General features: G+C 47.3%; 1 protein-coding gene across 1 annotated transcript in view; it reads left to right on the top strand.

Moving 5' to 3' along the window:
* Positions 1-2,547: 2,547 nt before the first annotated feature.
* EPB41 (erythrocyte membrane protein band 4.1) overlaps positions 2,548-25,032 on the top strand; it is a 76,184-nt gene continuing 53,699 nt past the window's right edge. Inside the window, exon 1 of the mRNA XM_066564848.1 lies at positions 2,548-2,595. The gene's annotated coding sequence lies outside the window, so the exon portion shown is untranslated. The remainder of the gene's footprint in view (positions 2,596-25,032) is intronic.

Genomic DNA, 25,032 nt, shown 5'->3' with positions numbered 1-25,032 from the left:
TAACCAGGAGAGTTCTTTAAATAGTTTCAGTCCAGGCTTGGCACAGGGAAAACTGTTCTTATAGTGAAGAATTTAAGAAATTTCCATTACTTCCTATGGGATTTCAGAGGTCAGTTTGGGGCTGTGTAGGGAGGAAAAGGTTAGAAGCTAAGCCAGTGGCTTCCAGCAGAAGTGTGGTGGTGATGGGTTTATTTCCATGAGAGTGGTGGTTTTGGGTTTCTTTTTCCCTTTTTTTCCCCACATATTTTCTGCTCCCTATAAAAAGTTGCTTTATGAAGGCTTAGATCCCCTTGCCCCAGAAGAATGTTTTTCAGGCTCTCATGGCATAGACAAAGTGCCTCTTTTTGTATTTGATAATTCAACTTTTTAGTGTCTTCCTTTAGCTTTTTAGCCAATCAAGCTCAGCCATTTGTTTGGGGTCTGAAGAGGTGACAGCAAACATTGCCCTCATGCACAAGCACGTTGGCAGCTTGCATTAGTGCTCCCTGTGGATAAATGCTTCACCTGGGAATACAGAATGCTGGAGCTGCTGCTCTCTGTTCTCAGCTGCTGACAGATGGAGTTGGGGATCATCTGGTGATCTGAGAGCAGTGGATGATGCACTGTGTGGTGTTAAATCACTGCTTTGATGCAAAGTTTTTGTTGCCCTGGTCTCTCCTCCACATAATCTTAAAGCAGTGTGGGTTTGTTTGCTTTTTTTTCTTAGTTGCAAGAAGCTGTTGCCAACCAAATCTTGTGGTTTCTTTGCTCCATGGTTTTCTCCTCAAAGCTCTTTGGACTGGTATTTCTCTTCTGGCAGTGTTTTAAGCCCACCCATGGCTGAGCGGTAGCAAAGGCAGCAGTTGTGGTGGGTCAGCACTGAACATCTGACACTCCTCCATGCACTGCCTGGGCTATTAAAATGTGCTAATTTATTGCACTGGGGACTGAAGTCAAACCTACAGGGCATGTTTCAAAGGAACTACCTGTCCCTAATGTAGGAGCAGCAACTTGGAGCTGCCAGACCTTTGCCAGCCTGTCTTTTTTTTAATCAGATGTGCTCATCTAAGTCCAAGGAAACCACCAAGTAGTCCAGATTTAAGGCAAAAATATCCGTCTTCCCTCTAATTAAGGACCTTATTGGAAGTAGTCTCAACACTGAGACACAGGGGAGCTGCTCCGTTCTTCTTGGCAGAGCTGACTGTCATACACGCATAAAGGAGAAGGCGTAAATAGCTGTGAGAAGCATGTTAATTTTTTTCTAAAAATCTGGGTATTTTTAGCTTCATATAGCATAAATGCCCTCAGTGTGTGAGTGGCCCTTGCTAGGTCAGTATCAGTGATGGAGCCATCCCAGCCAGGGTGTATCAGCCTTGGGTATTATCTGCTGATGAAGAGGCAGGGCGGTTGCTCTTAATCCAAGCAGAATAATGTGCCTGAGACCTTAATTCTCTATGGGAGACAAACGGAGATGCCTTAGTGCCAGGAGTATTTTGGAATTGTGCAAATATGCGAGGGGGATTCAATTCCTGAGCGGGGAAGGCTGGCAGCAGCTTTGCTGTAACCTTTGGAAGTGCTCAAGAGGTACTGGGCAGCATGTTTTGCTCTGATGTACAAAGCAGGGAGAGCTGGACAGCTCTGCTTGACAAAAATAACTGATTCTAATTTGGCTGTAAGTGAGGGAAATCCAGGCCATGCTGGAGGTGCGGGATTCCAGAGCAGGGGCAGAGTGGGCCCCTCGGTGGGGCTGTGCTGGGCTCCTGGGGGCGTTTCTTGTTGACCAGACCACCTCAATTGTCGCTTTTTTGGCTTGCCACAAGACTGAGGCAGTACCTGTTCGATTACGAATGGACTTATGCTCAAAAAATTGAAGACTATAATAACAGCATTAAAAAAACCCCAACGCCCCCCCCCCCCACCTTTCTTCATACACTCCTCCTTGCTTCTTCACCCCGGGTTTCCCTTCAGAGCTGCGCCACGACTTTCTCTGGGAGGCAGCGAACGGTATTTAAAATTTGGGTCACGGAGGGAGGGGGAGCGGCGCTGCCGCCCGCGGTACAGGCGGGCAGGACCCTTCCTACCCCCTTCCTACCGGGGCCGTGCGGCGCCAAATTATCGCCCCCCCCCCCCGCCACCATCACTTAAGCGGGGGAGGGTGTGGTGGTGGCAGGAACAGGCGGTAATCCCGTTATTTCAGCCTCTCGCTGCCCGGGTTGTTGTTGTGGCGGGCTCAGGAAAGCGCTCCGGGCTCTCCCTCCGGGCGGCCCGCGGGAGGGAACGGGAGAGAGCGGGATGGGGGGGAGCCAGCAGGGGGCGCACGCTCCCCCGCCCGCGCCGCCGGCCGCGGTTTCCCTGTAGCCAATGGCGAGGCGGCCCTGCCGTCCCGCCCCTCGCCCTCGGCCAATGAGAACTTACTACAGTGTTGTGGGGGGAGGAGGCGGGGCGGGGGGGGGGTAGAGCCGCGGGCGGGCGGCTGCGGGCGCGGAGCGGCGGGCGCGGAGCAACGGAGGCAGAGCGACTGGCTGGGCACGGCGCGGCCCCGGGGTGCCGCACCGCGGCGGGGGCTCTGCGGGGGCCGGTGGGAGGCCGGCGGGCGCCGCGCGCGGGGGCGGCCGGGTAAGTGCGTGCGGGAGCGGGTGCGCGGCGCGGGGGAGTGCGCGCGGCCTTTGCGCGGCGGCTCCGTGTCCGTGTGTCCGTGTCGGCCCACGGCGGGTCGGTGCGAGCCCGCGGTCTCTGTGCGGGCGGGCACGTGTATGTGCGCGTGTGTGGTTGTGCACGGTGTGTGAGTGCGTGTGCTCATCTGCGCAAGGTGCATCTTCACAGCGAGTGTGTGCGGTTGGCGTGCTTGTGCGTGTAAAGGATGTGTGTGCGTGGGGTGTTGGAGTGTGCACGCGTGGTCTGCACAAGCACCCCGTGTGTGTAGTTTGTATCCGGGGTGTGTGGTTTGACTGCTGTGAGCTCTGGGTGTGAGCATTGCACGTATACGCAGTGCGTGTGCGTGCACTGTGTGTCTCTGCACATCAGGTGAGTGTGCCCCATGTGTATGTACGTACTGTGCGGGTGTGTGCAGCGTCTCTGTGTTTGCCCTGTGTGTGTGCACGGTGTGTGTTTGCAGTGACCGAATCCAGTGCATCTGTGTGCGCACAGCGTGTGTGTGCGCGGCTCGTGTGCCGCCGCTCCGTGGGGCTGTGTGTGCCATGGAGTACTGGAAGTCAAAAGGCTGAGGCTCAGCCCGAGACAGATTTTGCAGGAGGCAGGAAATGGGGATAGCGGGATGGGGACACACAGCTCAGGGGAGCTGGCACCCAGTGTCCCCCTATGCTGGGGCGGGGTTGCCCGGGCTGTCGTGGCCGAGCTGGGATCCCCAGCTCTGCCCGGAGTCCATTGTGCAGGAGGGGGAGGGAGATATGGCGGGGAAGGGCTTAGGGCTCCACAGACCGATGCCTGCTCACCCACCCATGGGACAAATGTGGATGCTGTGGTCTGGTATCAGTCAGGCAAGGGCTCTTTCCTGTCCCTGAATCCTGCTTTGCCCTGAATTCTAGCTCAAGAAAACACCTTGGCCCACTGGGAAGTGATGCTCTTACTGGGTTTTCCACCAAGATGTATTTTTATTTCCTATCTCCAGCGAGGCACCGTTTGTGATGAAAATTACTCCAGAATGTCTGGAATGAGTTAAAATCCACCTCAAACACCTCTGAGTCCTGCAGCTGCAAGTGTTCCAAGTCCTCACTTCCTTGTCTTTTGGGGAAAAGGAACTTGTTCACCCTTGGTGCACTGGTTTGAGGAAGCTGGTTTTGGGCAGGGTCTGGCAGCTTTTCCCTCTGTGGCTGTGTAAATGATAATTCAAGAATTGCATGATTGCATGGTGAAGAGAAAATTTCTTAGAGATTGTCCAAATTCTGGGGTTGGTGCTATGCTGGTTCAGTTATAATTCTGTGTGTTAATTTAATTAAGATACTGGACAAGCGAAGCAAAATAGGTCCCTTCCATTGCAAACTATTCCATGAAAATCTAATATTTGAACAGTACCACAAATCCCTTTTTGCCTTTCCTTGCTCTTTCCATTTAGGATTTGAAGGCTTTTCAAATACGCTGGATTTTCTTGCCTTAGTTTGCTGGATCTGGAGGGATGGTCTTTGAATTAGTGATTCTTATTCACAGTTGAGATATGTAAAAATAATGCCTGTAAGATCTCATGGGGCAGAGAGTATGCTGGGTCTGGATGAGGGATGCAGAGGGGCTCTGCCCTGGCTGCTGCTGCTGCTGTGATGCGGTGGAGTGCAATTCCTTTCACAGTTAGCTAACTCTTGTGTCACTGCCCCAGGATCTGCTCCCTTTGCTTCAGAGGTTGCTTTGTGGAGATCCAAAGTAGGTTGATTTTCTTTTTTAATGGCTGGTCCAGCAATATCTTTGATGAATTTAAGTTTTTCCTGCAGCATTGTGGTGACTGGTAAGGGTTGTGTGTCGCATGTCAGTGATACTGATACTCTTGATGTTTATATTTTTACATCATCTTGCATCTTCATTTGCACTTCTAGGGCAATTTTGAGCATTGGGTGGGATTTAAAAGGCAGTGCATATCTCTGCTGCCATGGCCTTAATAAAGAAGGCAAGGATTTTCTAGGATTCCCATGGACAAACATAATCTGCTGTGGAAGATAAATATCAGGATAAACATAGTGCGTGCTCCTTACCTTGAAAACTCAATTAGAGCCTTATGAAACATAGAGAAGGATGATTTTTCCTAATATAAACACATTCATTATTTCCTGTATCAGTTTAGATGACAAGAACAGGAATTACCTGTGTTTTCATCTGATCTCACAATTGCAAGTTAAAACAAATAATCTTATAAAAAGCAAAGCATTTCATGGGAAAGCAGCAATCCTGAAGAGTAAGGACTCCTCTTGGCCTGTTTCCAAACATTGTATGTTCCTGAGGCCTATAAATGCTTCAGGCAATGATACTCCAAACCTACATCTCCTGGTTCCAGTATCTTCCTGCCAAGTGCCTATGTGCTCTGCATGAGCAGCCACGGTGTTTTTCATTGGACAGCATTTGATTTTTGGAAAGTGGTAAAACAATGTCTCTCCTACTGCCCCATTTACTCCTTGTTGAGCATATATTTGAATGAATGGAACATAGGCTGGCAAGGATGTGGTTTATCTAGGGAGCAGCCACCTCCACAAATTCATTTATTAGAGATCAAAGTGCTGCTCTGCCAGGATAGCTTGCAGGGATGTTGGGATGCTCCATGTGCTTTGATACATTGATAGGTGAATGATGATGATAATGATGTTGTGAATGTGGCATGTAACATGCTGGAATAAAGTTGTGTATACAGAAGGGTTGCTGATGGAAGGCAGTGGCTCTGTCCTAGGTTTTCACCAGCAGTTACTTGGCATCTCAAAGGAATCCTGGATTTTTGGGGTCAGCAGGTGAACCTCAGGCTCTTCATCCTTGGATGTTCCTGAGTATCCACAGCATCTGACTAGGAATTTTTTTCTCAGATATCTTTCCTTGTATTCCCAAATGAGGGGCATGTGCCGAGAGCCTCTTCATTTGGGGGAACCGTGACAGTACCTGTGTCACTGCAGGTGGATTTTTCTTCAGCCCCTTACTCCCATATTTCACCTATTTATTGGAAAAAGCCCTGGAAATCGGTGGTGCTCAGAGATCTTGTGTCCATGCCAGGTGGGAAAGCTCTTGGCTCTCCCCACCTATCCAGGCCAGAGGTCCCTGCTCGTAGTGGGAGCTTCCCACCCCTCTTTGGGTGGAGGAATGTGTGGGTGGAGCTGTGGTGGGGAGGTAGAGCTGAGCTGTACTGTGTGCCACACTGGGTCAGAATCTGAACTTGCTGGAGCTGCTTTTACATTCCTGGGAAGCTGTGATGAATCTAAGGGCTTTAATAGGACAGTGTGAGGGTCTCTGCAGTGGCCCTATGAATGCAAATAATTTCCCATCATAAACTTTACTTTGTACTTTTGAGCTCTACTGCAGGTCTGTTGGCTTCCCTCTAACTTCTGTGCAGTTTTCCTAGAGCGTTAAGGAATATCAGATACTCAGGTTGTTCAGGCTTGGAGCTGTGTTTCCTGCTGCTGTGTATTTCTCTGGGAAGTTCAATATAAAGCTTTGCATCAGGACTAGAAATTGCAGTCTGGGCTTGGGGATCTTTTGCAATGATTATTCTTTCTTGGTGCTTGGTTTATTGTTGTAATCTTGTGTAGGCTAAGCAGGCAACGATGTGTAAAGATTTCCCTTTGTATTTCTAATCTACTACTGTTTTGATCAGTATTGTGGTTTCTTAAGTTGCAAAGAACTGTAGATGCGGCATAGCAGGGATTTATCTTTGTCCATCGGATGGATTACGTAGGAATGTTTATGGCTTGTACTTAATCCAGATTAATATTATTAGTTTCTTTACGTTCAGTTGGTTGTTTACGCTTGTTTGCTGTTTATGTGAATTTTTGCTTGTGTAATGCTGCTCACATTGTGTATTAAAAGCCAGTGCTTTTAATTTGTCCAAGTAGATCATTTAGATGGACTAAATCTTTCTCTCTCTCTCTTCTTTCTTTTTTAAATGAAGCAGTTCCGCAGAGAGGGAAATTATGTGGGCTTCGGGGCTATGTTCAAGCAATCGTACTCTTCCAGGCTATGCTCCTCCAGACCCTGCTCCATTTTGGATCTGGGATTTTTAAACAAATTCCCATGCCAGCTTGCTTTAGCTGCTGTGCTCAGAGCAAATGTTGATAGCAGTGGTTTATAATTTATAATTTATAAAGTCTTACAGCACTTGAACTCTGGTGCTTTTGGAGGAGACTGAGAATTTTGTATCTCCCTGATCTCGGTGCAGAGCCTAAAAGATGTAGGAAGATGGGAAGCTCAGGGGAGTGTTTCATCTTGCAGGTGGTGGGAGAGCTCCATGGCTGCCTGGTTGCATGGCCATGGCCACAGTGTTGGGTGCTTCCCTCCCCCATGTGTATTTTTGGGGAGCAGCCCAGTCCATCTGCTGGTGAGGGTGAGTGCCATGGGATGTCAGCCTGGCTTTCAGACTGGGTCACACAGTGGAATAACCCTCTGTGGCTGCATCAGGAAACCTGGAGCCCAGACCTGTGGAGGATCCTTGCTCTGTCAAAATTGAGTCCTCCTTACAGGATCAGCTCAGCCTGAGATGTAAACCACAGCAAAACACACCGTGGCTGGAGCCTGAGGATGGGAGTACGCTTTGCAACAGTGGAAGAAGAATTGGGCTGGTTAGCTGTTTCTATGAAAACCACAATTCCTTTGAACCCTCTGGTCACTGGTTGTAGGCTGATTATTCCGCTCCTTCCCCACCCCATGGAATATGTGTGTGTGAGAGAGATAATTAAAAGCTTTTAGTTAAATAAATAACTAAGCTGCTCACGTGGCTTTATAGTAGAATTTCAGAGCCAGACCCTTGGAGGTGGAAGATGGTGCACGCTGCTGCTGGTCCCACAGCATCTCCTCACCTTCCCATGCTGGTGTGGCCTTGGAGTGTGATTCCATATGGACTTTTCACCCCTAGGGCCTGAGTATCACTGAATATGAGAGCGAGCAGGGTATAAGTGGGGACAGTCTCATCCCATTGTGTCTAGGGCTCCAGGCTCTATTTATTCCCTGTTATTCAAACTCTGCTCCAAAGACAGGATTACTAATTCCCGTCTGAATTCATCTGCGATGCCTGTGTACAAATTAATCAAAAGCATGAGCTGGTCTTTGCAATTCACTCATGAGATGGTGTGGATGCTCCAGGATGGCTTGAAGGGTGGTTTGGTTTTATCCCATTGACATGGAGCTGGATGGAACGTTTCATGTTCCAGCCCTGGTTTCTGCCTCTGTGAGCTGCCTGCAGTGCTTTGAGCCAGGCACTTGGAAAATGAGAAACATGCAGCTGGTCACCATTCCTGGGGAGTTTTAGGAGTTGTTTGTCATTGGGCAGGGGTTGGTTCTTGGAAGGATAAAAGTCTTTCAGGTCCAGCTTCAGCTGCCCTAAACAGCAAATATTTTTGCTCCTGCAGCCCTGCCTTGCATGCTGCCTTCCAGTTCCTGAACCAGTGTATAAGAGGGCCCTATAGCCAATGTCATAGAATCTCCTGAGTTGGAAGGGACCCACAAGGATCATCAAGTCCAACTCCTGGCCCTGCATAGGACACGCCAACAATCCTACCCTGTGCATCCTTGAGAGGGTTATCCATTGTCCAAACGCTCCTGGAGCTCTTGGCAGGTTCGGGGCTCTGACCATTCCCTGGGGAGTCTGGTCAGTGCCTGACCAGCTTCTGGGGGAAGAAACTTTTCCTGGTATCCCACCTGAATGTATATTCCTGATTTCCCCTCTTAACATGAGGACCAGAGGAGAGCAGGATGCCCTGGGGCTTCATGGGAAAATGCAAATTTTAGTCAGTGCAGGGGCAGCTCAGGGTAACATTTTGCAGACTGACAAAAAACTCTCTTAAATCCCCAAACAAAAACTGCTGATCTGTCCTTCAAATACTGGATTCTGTGTTTGCATAGTGTATTAGTCCTGTTGGCAAAGACACATATCCTGGCAGTGTCACTTTGACATGCACATCAGACACAAGCCAGTGGGACCCTCCAGGGATGGAGCCCCTTGGAGAAGAGCAGTGGTGAGGTGTCATCCTCCTGGTACAAGGGAGTCCTCCTGTCCTTCATGTACCATGAAAACTCAGCTCATTTGATCTAAAAAAATCTTGAAATCCAGCTTTAGGCCAAAGTTTTCTGGCCTTAATACCTTTTGCAACTATTGGTTGGCAGTGAATTGACAGGCAAGATGGAAATTGTGTGTTTAAATTGTGGGGATGGTTGTTGGTCTGAAGTCAAAAGAAGTCACCTAACCAGCATCCCTCTTTCTCCTGCATGAGTGCATGTAAGTATATAGAGGCAGTAAAAAGGCCATTTATCATGTAAACATGCCCTGACACAGACAGGAGGCAGACCCCTATGGCTTGTAGGAGGAAGGGGTCACATTCCATGCAAAAAACCAGCATTTTTAGGACCCTTGGTAGCACGTTATTACAATTTGAACAGGAGAAACTGGGTGGGATGAGTATCAGGCACTTCCCTGGTGTCCCTCCATCCCTCCTCCTGGGAAGTACCAGCGCTGCTCCCATGTCCCTCCGTTCCTCCTGGGATTGGTGCTGGTGGCCGATGCTGATATCGCTGCTTTTTTATCTCCAACTGCCAACTTGAAAGCCGAGTGTGTGTGGTGAGAAGCTCATGAGAGTCTTGGTGAATACGCACACGAAGTAGCAACAAGATAAACTCAGTGTGGGCTGCCTGGTCCAGCTGCGGGAATAACTTTCATCACTTTTTCTCCTTTTCAGAGGAAAAGCTGGAAGCTTTTGGGGCCTGGAGAAGAGTTCAGTTGCAGAGAAAATGCGAGTTTTCAGCTGTTCATAAATGTTTCTAGTCAAAAGGGTTTAAGGACCCCCACACTTTCTCGAAGAGGGGGAACAACTAGCAAGAGAAACTGTTTTGGAAGAGGAAGAATGTAGGGTACATATATATTGCTTTTCCGTGGATTTTCGTGTGCAGCCAGGCTCCCCCAGGTGTTTAAACAGGATGGAAAAGGGGTCTTGCAGATGTGAGTTTGCTGACTCACACACATGAGCTGGCGTCATTCTTCAGGGCTTTCTGAAAAATGTAATATTGTCAGGATGGCCTTGGGAATGTGGTTTATCTGCAGTGGGAGCAACTGCATCAACGTGGGAAGGGCATGCTGGTGATACTGGGGGGAAATTGCCACGTGCTGAATTCCTCTGGCACTGCTTCTAGTGAGTGCTATAGTTTCTTCAGACTTCTGGAGGGGTTTGTTGTCGTTGTAACTGCTGCTTCTGTTACTTCCATCAGGTCTGTCTAGGTGCTGCCTTCAAAAAACACTTCCTTTGTTTATGGGTGGTAGCAGTATCAGTTTGTTTGTTCCCACCCATCTCTGCTCTTTCCTTCGCTCCTCCCGGAAATAGTGGAATAAAGCTGGGGTTGGCTGATGAGGTCAGAGCAGCTGTTGTGCCCATCCTGGAGCAGGACCCCTTCCCTGCCCATCTCTTCAGTGAAGTTTGGGATGCTTCATTCCCTTGATAACAAGAACCCAAGGGACTTGTCGTGTCCAAGCAAGTTCGTCTCAAAAAATGACCTTTTTTCCTCTGTTTACACACTGAAGCAAGTTTTTTCACTTTGTTTTGTTCTGAAGCAAGATGCTTTGAGTAGCTGATGTCTCCCATCCCCTCAGTTTTGGGTCACCAATGCAGAAAGCATCCCTCTTCTTGGTTCAGGTGCTCTTCCTCCTACCTGCAAACACCTACTGGATGCCTGTGGGGAAACCAGCAGTGGCACAGACAGTGTTAGTGACTTCATGTTTTGCAGCTGCTGCTCTTGTCTTATTTAAAAATGATGATTGACTCTCTTAATCTATCCTGATGATGACGTATGGCGATATTCCTTTTGCAGACATGTGGTTTATTAAAAAAAGAGTCCCTGTTGCATGATGAATCGAGAGGGAGCGCTTGGGGAAACGGAATCTATTAGTGTTACTTGCCTGTGTGCCTCCTGAGGCAGGAATGGGAGTAGATAATGGACATGAGGGATGAATTCACAAAGCAAGGAGGCTTGCAATTACAGAGAAATTTGGTATTTCAATGTGATGCTTTTCTTGCAGGTTTATTTTTTTTATAATTGAGCTGGACTTTACAGCATGAGCATTGCTTGATTATTACACTGGTGGGTTTGACCTGCACAGTGCTAATCACAGCAAAGGCTGGCAATCAAATACATTATATTATACACAGCATATGCAAATACAGTGGAATTAAACTTTTTTCTCCTTTTTTTTGAGGTAGATGCACAGCTGCATCTGTGCCAGTGATAAGGTTCTCTGCAGACACAGGTGAAGGAGAGGTGCCAGCGCCCTGTGCCTGCAGCTCCATCACACACTTGTTCAGGAGGTTGGAAGGTGTGCACGGAGCTCATTAGTGTCTCAGTGGGTGCTAACAGGGTTGGCTCTGTTTGCTGGAGGAAGTGGTTGTACGTTAACCATTTCTCATGATTTCTCAGCACAAACAGTTGTAAATCACTCCTGTGGTAGGAGCAGCTGCAAAAAGCGCTCAGCTCTGGTTTTGCTGTGCAGAGGTACCACCTCCTGCCTGGCCTTTGAAAACAAAATATAAGGAAACAACTCTGCCCTTTTGAAGTATTAACTACAAAATCAGCTGAAAATTTGTTGATAGATTCTGCTTGTTTTGGAAACAGGTTAACCTTCTGAAACTTCTGACTCTGGCTGAACAGGGAGTGATGAGTTACACTGAAACTGAGGTTTGATTAATTGTAACTTTCATAGCACTTCAGCTTCGCCTCTAGAAAAACAATATAGGATTGATGAAGAACATTGTTCTTTCACTAAAACACTAGTCCTAATAAATTTTCGGGGGGGGGGGACGACAGAACATCAGAAACACTCCCATAGAAAATATTTTGAGACATTTCTTTAAAACAAAAAGCAAGGGGAGAGAGAAAAGAACAAGCCTCTCTGTTGTAAAGGATTGTCAGAGCTTTGCTATTGGAGCAAGAGTGTTTGGGATTTAGGGGAATTTGGGATTGGGATTTGGGATTGGGAAGTAGGACAGACACGCAGCCGGCTGCACCTCATGAGATTGACCATCATCTCAACATGCCTAGGTCAGCCAAGACTAGCAGTTGCTCAATTCCACATCTCCAGAAGAAACAGTGACTGGGGAACGTGCAGTTTTTGTCTGTTTTTCCGAGTTAATCTCCTTGCCCTGCTTTCCCACCTATGGGCTGTGGTTTTGCCTAGTCACAAGGTATTTCATGGGTGCAGTCAGTTCAGGTGCTACAAGTCAGAGACGTCTGGGGATGAGTCACTAAAGCTCAGGATGGGGCAAGTTTCTCAAAAACAAGAAAACAGGCATTGTGAAAACTTAATTTTAAGAGTTGATTCCCAGACACGAAAAGATCCAGACCTCTTGGTATTGCCAGTGATGAGCTCTTTTGATGTGCTTTGAGAAATAGGCTTGAAATTTGTTGCTGTGTTTAAAAAAAAAAAAAAGTGTCTTTGCTGCTCCAAGCAGTGAATTATATTTTTTTTTAATCTGAAAAAAATGGAAAATGGAAAAAAATTCAGCTTGGAGCTAAGCGGATACTTGATTTTTAAGTTGATAATTCGTCACACAAGTAATTAGCTAGTGTGATATCCAGCACGGTCCCTTCTGACTTTTGCAGTGATCATATATGTGATCTGCTCTTACTGTGGAGAAAAATGGATGTGGCACTTGCATTTTAGTTGGAGGACTCGCTTTTTTGGGTTGAATCACTGTAAATGGGGATGTGTATGTTTCATTTAGAATCTGAGATCTGCCCATCTGGTACTAATGAAGTGTTTGGTGTAAGCCACCTGCAGCAGAAGCCTATGCAGCCATTCTTGATTTCCCAATGGCATGAGCATTTGTATGATTATGTGGCACCTTCTTATTTTAAGCTGTGCTGGAAGTTGGTTTTGCTGCTTAAAATGAACTTCTGTAAAGTAGCAGCTTGCTGGGAGACCACTAATTGATTTAATTACTGCTCTTAATATGAAATATGTTGTGGGTTATAGAAGCATGTTCTCCTGCACCACAGTACTAGACTGATGCTGTCCCAGATGTGGGACGTGTTCCCTGTGGCCCCAGGCAGGCATGTCCCTGGTGTGAGCAGTTCAAGCCACCATGGTGTTCCCCATCCCAGTGCTACAACATGGATTTTTCTCTAAAGCTGTGCTTGGCAAGGTCTGGGAGCAGAAGTGAAGCACAGAGAAGAATTACTCTCCTTTTTATCTTTCCTCTTGTATTTGGATGTCTAGCACTGATCTTCCCTGCTGTTGTCAAGACTGAGTTCTGCAGTGCTGTTGGTGGAACACTTTGAAAGTGCACTGTGCCATGCAAAGGGAAACACATTTTTGAGAAAAAAAATCTAATATCAAAAATAAGTAGATAATCATGGCAAAGTGCTGTTTCCTTCTGGCATATCACTGTTTCATGCAAGTGGCAGTGAATTGTGCAATAAAGTTCTATTTGTAGAAAGCTAAAAAAGAGGCCAGAATTTACGGGATTATTAAATCTGAGCAATGTGAGTTGCACAATAGCTTGTTATGCTGCTGTCTGCAGAGGCCACTGTGTGAAGGCAAACAGGCATTCTGTGCTCTTCCTGAAGGCTCACACTGTACTCCTGTGTCCCTAGGCTCTGCACAGGGAGCTGTTTTGGGTCTTAACCTCACAGGGCTGTTATTAATGCCTGAACAGCACAGTTCTTGCTATAAAGTTACCTGTGCTTGAAGGGCCACGGTACACAGGCATTTCTCCCATAGAGTTTGGGTTCCTCATCCTCCTGGTTTTGAGTGCTTTGCCAAGGTGCTTAAAACTCATGGGCATTTATACAGCACTGGCTGCTGTTGCTGGTGCGTGCCTTTAATTCCAGAGATTTCTAGGTTAACATCCCCAAGCTTGAACTGGTGCTGTGTTTTGTTGAATCCCATAGGGAAAAACAGATATTTATTGCTGTGGATACTTGAGGGATCCAAAGGGCTGCTGAAATCTGGGCATTGTGGCTGTGATGTTCATGGTCTGTTTCACCAAACCTGCCCTTCATGCTCAGGACTGTTAGTCTACCACTAGAGGAATCTCTCTTTCTTCTCCCAGAGGAGAGACTGGTCCTGGATGCTTCAGCCCTGTGCAGTAAAGCAGACAGCAGCCTTGTTCACAGGGTACTCTGTAATTAATGTTGGCTCTTAAGAGCCGAGTAATTGGGAGCAGTAATTGGATGGTAGCTTAAGAGTAGGAGTACAATTTAATAAAACAAACAGGCTTGCAGTTGTAATGTCAGCAAGTAAAACACCTGGGAAACAGCAAATCCACATGGCGGTGACGCCAGTGAGGTCCGTGCTCAGCGCAGGCGCTTTGAAGCCCAGGCAGTCAACCAAAGCCTGCAGAGCAGGGCAGGGCAGGTCCTCTTCTCCTTCCCTTGTTGCTGAACGGGGGACACAGCCTGGTAAGGCAGATACTTTTTAAACATCTCCCATGCTTAGGAATAAGAGAATGAAATGTTCGTGTTTTGGAGTTCTAGTTCACTTCTAAAGAGCTTTTGCAGCTTGTTTAGCTGGGGAGCTGGAGTGAGCTCAGGCTGTGCACCGGTGTCCTAACCAGAGACCAGCTCATTGCATTTGTTTCCGTCTTGTTTTTGCTGTTTACTCTTGAACTACACTTCTTGCCACTTGCAAGGGCTCTCATTAGTCTGCTTTTATTTTCTGTATTGCCCTGCTGACAGCTTATACTGGCAAGGAGGTGCCTCCCAGCTAGCTCAACCTACTCAGACCTCATTTGTATGTTCATTGTTTTCATCTCAGAGGGGAACAGGTGACTATTTACCTTCAGATTGTGTGTATAGAAAGGGAACTTGAAGGAAGTGCAAAGGAGGTGTTTAAGAATATATTTATTGGAGGACCAAAGAGTGGGTTTGGCTGGGGCACCTGGGTGAGCTCACTGATGCTTTTTGCTCTCTCCACTCTTTCACCCTGGCTTCATTTGAAGGGTCTTCTCATGGCAGTTTTAACCCGAACAATGGTATCACCAGAGCCTGCAGAAAAGAGGATCTGTGTGGCATTTTATTCCCTTGTGCTGCATGAATGTGGATTTCAGCAATATTGTTGTGTGGCTCCTGCTGTCAGCAGCACATTGAAAAGAGTGGCTCACTTGTCTGGAATTGTGACTGTGGGATTTGCAGCCCTTTAGCAGCATAATTTTAGCTGAGGCTCTCCATTTATTCCTCAGTACTGGGCAAGACCAATTGATTTTGGATCTCAGTATTTTGGAAAATACTGAGAATAATATGGCTTAGTCTTAATTTGCTGTTGCTTTTGATACTTGATAAATACCTGAGCTACGCTGAGTCCCTGTGAGTTTGTGGAGCTTTCAGCTGGATGAAGCACTCTTGGGCTCAGTGTGGCTTCATCTGTGCATGAAGCAATTGCACAACAAGGATTTAAATATAAAGAAGGGAAAAATTAGCAAAGCTTCTTCAAAAAGAACCCATGTGGTTGTTCCTACCACCATTATATTGTCGGGGGTTTGTGTGTGTGCACACAAGCACACACTTCGGACAGAATAAGGATTATTTTGAAACCTAACTCATAAAATAAGTATAAATGGGATGCCAAATGCTGTATATAAGGCCAGTAGCTTATCCAAAAAGCGCCACTACCCCCATGTACAATTCTCCCTAATTTATTTTATTAGGGAGAAATTTAAACCAGCTGCTGTTTCCTGCATATGTATTATCCCTACCAAAGAATATATTTTGTCTTTATTGGCTCTTCATTTATTTTAAAATATTGCAATGTTAAAACAGTTGGAAGCTGTTTATTGTTGTCTTCTCAGCTGGTTGGTGGCCAGCACTGTCCTGGCTGTGCCATGACAGGCTGCGTTGGCACTGGTGGGAGTGGAGAAAGCTGGTTTACAGCTTCCAGGTGCTGCCCCAGTTTCCCCAGTGCCCATGCCCACCTGACTTCATAACCACACGCCCTTTAATGCCCTCATGGGTGTTAAACTTCTCTCAGTGTTGTGTGTATTAACAGTACAAAATATCCTGTATTAACAGTATAAAAGGGAGAGGACTGGGGAGAAAAGTGTGAGTTGGTGGGGAAAGGCATCCTGGACAGCCCCTGGGAAGTGGGGGGAAGGTTGGAGGGAATCAGGGGGTGGTGGAAGAAAGAGCAGGTCTGGTACAGCCAGACAGGAGGGTAGGAGAGATCCTTTTAGTGCATGTTGTCCGTGGAGCTTCTGGGTGGAGCAGTGTTTGGATCAGCAGGATTAAGTGTGGCTGGAGAAGGTACTGTGGTGTTTTGTTCAGAAACACAAGGGCCATCCAAGAGCACCACTGTGGTACTCAGCATTAACCCTGCTGTGGTGTTCTGGGAGGCAAAGGTGGGCGTTGAGGAGGTGGAAAATACCTCTTGAGAGCCAGTAGAGCATGGCCGTGCTGGTGTTTGTTCAGTGAAGTCACAACCCACGACCAGCCTTCACACCAACCTATCCAGCACAGAAAGGAGGGTGGCAACCAAAAATATGAGCAAACAGCCCCTGAATGTGGGTGCAAAGTGTATTTCTGGCCCCTCCCTGCTGTATTGAGGGTGAACACAACTTCCTTTTCCTTTCTGTAGTCTGAAGAAAGCAATGCTTGTGTACATTTCCTCCATGCAAATAATTGCAGCAACTCTGGCTGATGCTGGAGCTGAGCAGACTGTGCTGCCAGAACCAGCATGGATCCTTACTTGGGTCTCCAGTGGTGAAAAAACCCTCACAATACCATCTTATCATTCATCCTATTCTTTAAATCGGTGCTTTCCTTTTCCCCCATGGTGGTGTTTTTATCCTGTTCACTGTTTCCTACTGCTTATAGGCCAGGCTGCTGCCTGGAGCTCAGCTGCTGTGCCCTGGTGAGCCATTAATGCATCAGGATGGGATCTGGGGCAGTAATTCAAAACAGGAGTGAGCACAGGCTCCCTGTGGGATAATGCTGCCATGGCTCTGCGGGCAGGCAGAAGGTGTCAGCATCATTATTTTCATTCTGCAGCAGAAGTGGGGGTGATAAAGTGCTCACTGAGTGTTTGCTGTCCCAAAGGATCAAAGGGATTCCTGACAGCTGAGCTGCTGAAATGGAGCATCCCCATTGTCTGCCTTTAACTGAGCTACTGAATGGTGATGGACCAAAATCATCAGGATAGGTACTGAAATGCTGTCCCTCCATCCTGTGGGTCAGTATTGGAGAGGATTGCTTGAAATGGTCACTTTTTTGCTGTAAACTTCTGAGAGCTGCGCTCCCATTCCAAAACCTCAGACTGCCTGTGGTTTATCTGCTCTGCCAAAGAAAGAGGTGACTATTTAATGAAAATAGCATTTCCAAGCTGTGTGTCTTGTTAAAGCATCCAGAACACCATGTTGTGTCTTTTCCCCGTTGGTGACACTGCAGAGCCAGTGTGGGAATTCAACAGCAATTTTGATTCAAAGCCACCTTCAGTGAAAATGGTTGTTTGTAAATGTGTTGCATCAGATATGTCAATGAATGTAATTAAGGAATGAAGACTGCTGCACACCCCTAATTAAGGGGATTAAAAACTAAAGCTGCCTGATTCCACTGCTGGATGGAAAAAACAGACTGGTGGAAACAGCCAGAGGCCAAATCTTGGTGAGGTGAGAGGAGTTCTGCTGCAGTCCCTGTGCTCTCAAAAGGGGCAGCTCTGGGAGGTGACAGGACTTAGCTGCTCTGCTACATGCCATAACTGACTGCTGACTGTACATGGTGGTATTTAATTGCTGCTTCACACTCCCTTTCTGTTTGGTTCCTGTTCCTGGTGGGGATGGGAGGATTTTCATCCCTGCCAGCCATGCTGGGGTGCAGCCTTGGGAAGCTGACAATTGTGTCACCCCATGTTAGTTTGGTGTCCTGATGTCTCCTACCATCTTGGTACCCATCCCCAACTCTTTGGCTTTTCTGGATGGTGCTGTGGGATCTTGTGTCAAAGTAGAAGTGGGATGTGTGTCAGGACACAGGGCAGAACCTCCAGGCATCTGTGAGGTGCTTTTTGCAAGCCAAATTGTGCCAATAGAGGATGAAGAACATTGTGCAATGGAAATATTAGGAAGCTGTGCTCACTGAGGGCTTCTCCCCAGCCTTGCTAAGAGGAGATTGACTTTATTATGGGATGGGGACTGCCAACAAGGATGTCTCATTAATCCAAGCACTGATATCCCATTGTTTTTTTTTACTCAGGGTGGGCATTGCCTGCCCTGTGGTGCAGGATCCCTGGAGGGATTCTGGAGAACATCTTCTGTGTGGGAGGTGTTACAAAACCCGCTGTGATTTTCCAGGAACCCTCTTCTCTTTTGCTGCCTGGCTTGTGGAGCCACTGAAGGGTCAAGGGTGACTTTGTGGTCACTGAGCATCTTGAGCAGAAAGCTGGGAGGAAAACCATCCCTATGGAGGTGGTGTGAAGTGTCCGAGCATGTTCCTGGGACATGCAGTGCTCTTCTGGTGCTGCATTCATTGGGGCAACATCCTTCTGGCTCCAGGGTGGCACTGGAGCTAGTCCAGTCAAACGGAGTCAGTACCTTGAGGCTTTACAAACAGCTTCTGATTCCTGGCTCTGAGTGTTTGGGGGAACAGCTCAGTGACTGGTTATTTGCCTGTTGCCTGTGGACCTGGTCTGTTGGGAACATGGTTACACCCAGGATTTGGATCTTTGCCTGCTCTTCTTGGGCATAGAGAGGAGTCTGCAGATGTGCAGTAGGATCGTCCCCATGTGTTTTTCCCCTGGGAGTGGTGCAGAGTTTAACTATCACCTGAAATATTTTTTTAAAAAGGAGAAAAAAAAAGAGGGTAGCTTTCTGGAGGAGGTGTCTCCGTGTCTCCTCAACTCCGTCCTGTGCATGGTGCCCGCAGAAGATACGTTGCTGTTCCCAGTCTTAAGGCAAGGTCAGCAGCATCCCAGTTTGTATTCCTCATTGCTATGTGCCTTGGGGAGCTGCAGCCAGCTTGGAGTGGGCTTTTGCTGCTGCTTTTGATGGGGGTCCTCAATTAGCTCTTAGTGAGCTCTAAAACCAAGCTTCCTGATCTTGTGAGTTTTCAAGTTGTTGAAGGTTGGGTTCTTTCTGTGATACTGGGAGTTTACAGCTCAAGGTTTGTGGTGGGAATGGATTTCTTCTCCTTCTCTGTGCTGTTGCATGTTACTGAGCCCTGAAAGAAGAGGAAACTTCAGAAAAGGGTGAGTCTTCTGAAACAAAACCTTCCCCCAGCTCAGGAGCAGCACAGGCTGCTGCGTGCTGATACCTGGCAGTGTTTGTACCCACCCAGCGAAATGCGGCTTCACAGCCCCCCTGCTCACTGACTCATTCCCTTGGGCTCCTTGGAGCTTTTGCTGTCCCAGTTGTGTCACCATAGCTGGCATCCATGTCTGTGCTGGATCTGGCTTGTTCTATGCTGGTGGATGCTGAGGAGATCTCCAGCTTCTTCATCCCTTGTGTTGCTCTGCAGGTGTAGGTGGCTGCGGCTTGGCCAGAAAACTAAGAATTGAGGAATTTAGTAAATAATCTGCAGCTGGCCAGTGCCTTCCTGCACTCCTAGGTAAGGGTCATTAATCTTTAAAAGTGCAATGTTCAGGCTGATAATTACTGTAATGGTAATTTTAGTTACCTTGCAGCCCTTGTTTCACTGCTCGATGGTAGCAGTGAGCATGTGAGAGCAAACCAGGTAAATCAACTCAGCCTGGCAGCTGGTACAACTTCTTAAAACTCATTGAAACAGCACAAAACTACATTGCTGCACCCCTGGGCAGACCCAGGCACCACTGGGTTATGCACCGTGTCCTGGGAATTTCTTTCACTGCAGGCTCTTGTGGGGGAGAATGATGTTTCCTCTGCATTCAGTATGTTTGGAGTGTTGCTGTAAGAAGAAAAGGTCTTGAAATCAGCTTAGAGTAGTGTAGTGACTAACTTAAGTATCCTTAACAAGCTGAGGGAGTTGTGGGTATTTGGACTTGAGAAGAGAAAGCTCCAGGGAGACCTTAAGAGCCCCTTCCAGTGCCTAAAAGGGCTTATAAAACAGAGGGAGATTGACTTAAACAGAGGGACTTTTTTACACAGGCGGATAGTGAGAGAATAAAGAGGAGTGACCTCAGGGCAGGACTAGGTGGGATAGTGGGGAGAAATTCTTTGCTGGGAGCATGGGGATGCCCAGAGAAGCTGTGGCTGCCCCTGGATCCCTGGAAAATTTCCAAGGCCAGGCTGGATGGGGCTTGGAGCATTCTGGGGTAGTGGAAGCCGTCTCTGCCCATGGCAGGGGGAGTAACAAGATAGGCTTTTGGGTCCCTTCCCTCCCAAACCATTCTAGGATTCTGTGATATTTGATGGCAATTTTGAAGCAGTAAGCCCAGCTGAAAGCTGGGGTTGAGGATGTTTTCATCCAGCTTTTTCAGCCAGCTTTCATGAGGGCTCGGCAGAGAACAAGCCTAGTGCTTGTTCTCCCAGCCCTTCCTGTAAGTGGTTCCCTCAGATAGTTCAAATATTGTGCATTTCATGTGTGCTAATAGCATCTGAATAACTGCATGATCATGGTTATTTTTAATGAACTTGGGGTGTTGTACCAGGGTGCCGCAGATAATTTGAGGCATTTGGGTGAATGCAAATTGCATTCACCTGTGAAGTAACAAATGAAGCGCTTAAGTGCAATGTCCCTGGCACGCAGGGGAGGAACAGCCCAGGTGTGTGAACTGGGACAGTCAGTGATGGAGCCTGTCAAGAGGTTTTAGCATCAAGCATCCTTCTGGCTCTTGGTGCAGCCATGGTTCATCCTGGCAGGTGCCTCTGTGTTTGTTTGTGTGTGTGTATCTGTGTGCAGGGGTTGTATTTATCTGGTAAGCAGCTCTTTATCAAAGGAGTGTGCAGGGCCCTTGGGGCTTCTAATTATAGCTTTGGTTTGGAAGCAACCAAAGAGAGAGCAACAAAAGCAAAAAAGTGCTTTACTCACGTTCTTGGGAAACTAAGGAAAGAATATGAGCCTTGTTATGTTAAACCTTGAGTGTAAATGAGGCACAGTGTAAGTAAACACATCTGTGTTCAGTCGGGGAAAAAAACCACCTTATGAATAATTCATGGAAAAAATCCTCCTGTTCAGCTGATGGAGGGCTATTGCTTATTTCTGTTGAACTGTTGCTTTAACAAGATGGAATGCTGCTGCGGGGAGAGCGATCGTCACTCGCAGCGGTGGCATTGTCATCTCTGCTGTGCTGTCATCACCACCGCGGGTATTCCTTCGGTGCAGAGTCAGGAGTGGCTGTGACAGAGTGACCTGCTGGGACGGAGCCTGTCCTTGCCATTGCCTCCCTGTGATGGAGTGGCTTGCTCATGGTGCTTTTGTAAGCACCGTCCTGCTGCTTTTCTTTGCACAGATTTCTGGCGCCTGCTGGGTGCCCGTGCTCCCTGTTTCCATGGGAGGCTGGTGGAGGGAGCAGCCCCAGGATGTTATCTGCACCACACAGGGGCTGAGCTGCTCGTAGGGTGGGGATGGGCTTGGATGGATCCTTCCCTCTCTCCGCCAGGTCGGGCAGATACTGGCTTTTTCAGCAAAGGATGGTTTTGGAGTGACTGCTGCCTGCCAGGCTGAGCTGCTGTGTCCTCCAGGAGGGTTTGGAGACTTGTTTCTGAAGAAGCAGCCCTGTCAGGCACTGTGTGTTTGAGACCAAACCATGTTGTTTCTGCTCTGGCCTCTGCTGCAGAGGGGAAGGGAGCCCCAAGAGTTACTGCTTGCTACTGAATAGGAAACAGCACTTGTATTTTACTGATGCTTTTCTTAGTCTTCTTTGCCAGCTAGTGCGTCGCAATGGGAGGAGAGAGGGTCTATGAGCAGCTTGATTTTGCTGGCAGTCTGGTGCACGTGCCTTCTCTGTGTCTCTATTCTGGGTCCAACTGCTCCAAGTGAGTTTTCCAGACAGGTTCCACACGGGCAGCCTTTCCAAACCCATTGCCGTAGACAAGGCCCCAGTGACAAGTATATGTTTTCATTTAAATTTCAGCACTTCACCAATGAGCAAAGCCCATGAATTTCCATGTAAGGAATTCTGTACCATCCAGGAGGATTTTTGAGGATACGGAGGAGGAGCTCTCAGCTCCCTTTGGTTGTAATGCACTTACTGCTCCATTTAGTCAGGTCATTTTATAAGCCCAGTCTTCAATTTGACATAAATGATTTGCTTTCAGCAGATGGTGAGCTACTATTTTTGCCCTCATTTAAATAGGAAAGCTGTACGATAGCAGGAGATGGGAGAGGGGCACGGTGCTGCTGACATACTGTAGATTACCAGGGCTGGTCTGGTGAGAATTAAATCCAGGCAGCTGTAATGTGCCATCTGTGTTGTGTTGGGTGGTTTATTTTTCCCCCATTCAGTGAGGCTCCTGAAGTCTCCTGTTACCCTCCAGGTCAGGCTGAGCAACAGCATCCTTTATGTTCATGATCCAAAGTACCAGCACAGAAAGACGAGGCATGTTAATTGTAAGAGGGTTTATAAAATGTCAGCACCAATTATTCCTCTAATGAAATGTATTAAATAAATTCTGAAAGGTTCTGAGTCTTTAGATTATTTTAAAGTTGTTTGAATTTCTGTTGAGACGCTTATTTTATTGCATTTGAATTTCTTACCTTGTTTGAAATCCCCAAGCAAACAGCTCTCTGCTATGGTCATAGTATCCCAGACTGGTTTGAGTTGGTAGAGACCTTAAAGTCCATCACATTCCACACCTTCCACTAGATGAGGTTGCTTCAAGCTCTATCCAATGTTTTCCTTACTGTAGTAAAAATCACATGTAGGATGCATAACACACACAGGTGGAGTGAGTCGTGCTGGTGGCAGCTGCAGTTTCCTCCTCTCCCACCCACAGCTTTGTTGCACGTGCACCAGGTCTTGACAAAACGGAATTTTCAGGCTGTGCTCTCTATTTCAAGCAGCATTCTGTGTAGTTTCCCTGGTGAATTATGTGCTTTTCACACACATTATGACATGGGAAGGAACACATTTTAAAAAAACCCACCACACTGTTGCTGAAACTATTTGATTTTTGCCTATTTTTAGCAGAAATTTCTGTTTTATCATTATCTCCAGCTCTTGCTGGAGCAGCAGTGTTCAGTGAAGGCACATATTTTTGCGTAGGAAAGTCAAGACAGTTTGTCCCACCCGTTATCTGGTGTTAGGCATCTCTGCAAGACAGTTTGTGTTTCCAAGAACTGAACCTTCCCCATGGACAGTCCTTTTTCTTCTTTCTCTGAAAAACTAAGCCACTGGGAATTAAGTAAGTTATGACATAAGCCATAAATCATTTTTCCAGGCTTGGAAACAAGGATAAGTTAGATTTTTCACAGCATCACAGGCTGGTTTGAGTTGGAAGGAACCTTAAAGCCCATGTCATCCCACCCCCTGCCATGGGCAGGAGCACCTTCCACTGTCCCAGTGCTCCAAGCCCCATCCAATCTGGCCTTGGACACTTCCAGGGATCCAGAGGCAGCCACAGCTTCTCTGAGCAGCCTGTGCCAGGGCCTCACCACCCTCACAGGCAGGAATTTCTTCCTGATTTCTAATTAACCCTTCCTTCCTTCAGCATAGGTTCAGTTTACTATCACTAGACTTACTGGGTGCCTAAATAAGAGACTGAAGTAGGCTGACAGGTAGGAGAGGGTGACAGACATATCTAAACTTGCCTGTTTCATTGAGCCTCTGTAACTCATCATGGAACAGCCCAAATGAGCAGCACTGTCATTTCCAGGAAACTCAGGTGTCACCACTTAATGAGAACCTTCCAGAGCACAGACACCGTAAGTGAGGGATTTAGCGTTCTCTTGAGGACTGAAGGCTTTCTCAACAGGGAGCTGTTGCAGTGTGTTGAGCTACTCTAAAATCTTTTAGATAAGTCTCTGTGTGTCTGTGCAGCATGGAAAATGAGGATGGTTTGGCTTAGATTGGGCTTGTCTTCTGATGTCTGCAAGAGCAGAACCCATGGAGCCATGTGGGGATGAAACTGAATTTGACCATCATCTGCTCACTAGATAATTAGTGCAGGGAGGACAGGGCTTGAAGCGACCTGGTCTAGTCAAAGGTGTCCCTGCCAGTGCCAAGGGGTTGGAATGAGATGAGTTTAAGGTCCCTTTAACCCAAAGCATTCCACGATTTTATCATTGAACCATGTATGTTGGGAGCACGGTGAGCAGTGAGCACTTGCGCACCTTTTAAGTCTGTTTTGTTTCAAGGATTTCAATGCAGGAAAGAGGGATGAGTATGTACAAATTACACCAAGCCCAGGGAGATATTGTGTGTTCCTACAGCTGTGCCCTTGGCCAGAAAGAAGGATAAGCACTAAGGTTGGGGGGCTCCAGTATCAGGGGGCTGTAGAGTCTTTGCAGGTAGAGCAGGTTCAGGAGGTGCCCCTGCACTGTTTTGCTTTGACATTTGGTGTTCAGAGTTTCTGATGCCTTTTGAGAGAAGATCTGTGGAGCTCCCTCTTCATCACCAAAGCACTGACATTCTTGAGGAGGTCCAGGTCCACCCCTGGGGGCTGCTCCAGTCCAGATGAGGTGGGATGTTGCGGATGGGAAGTCACCACATGGTGCAGGTGTACTCAGCCTGTTTTCTGCTGTGGAAGTGTTTAACATCTTTCTCTTCAGGTTGCTTCCAGTTGCCAAAGCCGCCTTATCTGGAGGATGTTCTTCAGATTAAAAATCCTTAGATATAAATACATACTTGTACTCTTTTCTGATTAGATTATTACTCTGAAATCTCTCTCTGGGATCATACCTGAATTTTGTTGTAGTTTGCTTATTTCCGTAGTGTTTAACACCTTCTCCATGCCAGACTTGTGAAGAGCCTGCCTTTTACAGGCTGTCTGACATCAAACCTTCAGCCTCTACCAAAGAAAGCCCCTCCAAATGAAGCATTTACAACAATGTGGCAGTTCAGAGCAGAAGGTTAACAGCACTGCTTGAGTGCTCATACAATAGCAGAGCATCTTCCTCCAGCATCCAGGGAGCTCCTGAGGCACCTGCTGGCTCAGCAGAATCGCCTTATGGAATAGCAAGGGAAGAAAATTTAATTTAAAGAAAAACCTGGTTGTGGTTTGGCTGTGGGCAGTGCTTTCTCCAAGGGATGGGTTGAAGAGCAGTGGAGCGGGAGCCTCGCTCTTTGTGTCTGCTCTGCTGTGGGCTGGGTTAGAAACAAAACACTATTTGGCACCTGACTCCTTGCAGGAAAGGCCCTTTTCTTCTCTGTATAATCACAGAATTACAGACTGGCTTAGGTTGGAAGGTCTAAAGACCATCTTCTTCCACCCTCTTGCCATGGGCAAACTCTCAGTTGTGTTACTTACTTACAAATCTCTGCTTTTGATAATGAATGTAGGGGAAATAATTTCTGAGCATAAAACTTCCAAGGGAGGGAGC

Source organism: Molothrus aeneus, chromosome 23 (genome assembly GCF_037042795.1).
Source record: "Molothrus aeneus isolate 106 chromosome 23, BPBGC_Maene_1.0, whole genome shotgun sequence".
Taxonomy (NCBI): Eukaryota; Metazoa; Chordata; class Aves; order Passeriformes; family Icteridae; genus Molothrus; species Molothrus aeneus.
The sequence above is the reverse complement of the archived record's forward strand: the minus strand, read 5'-3'. Positions and strand labels throughout refer to the sequence as shown.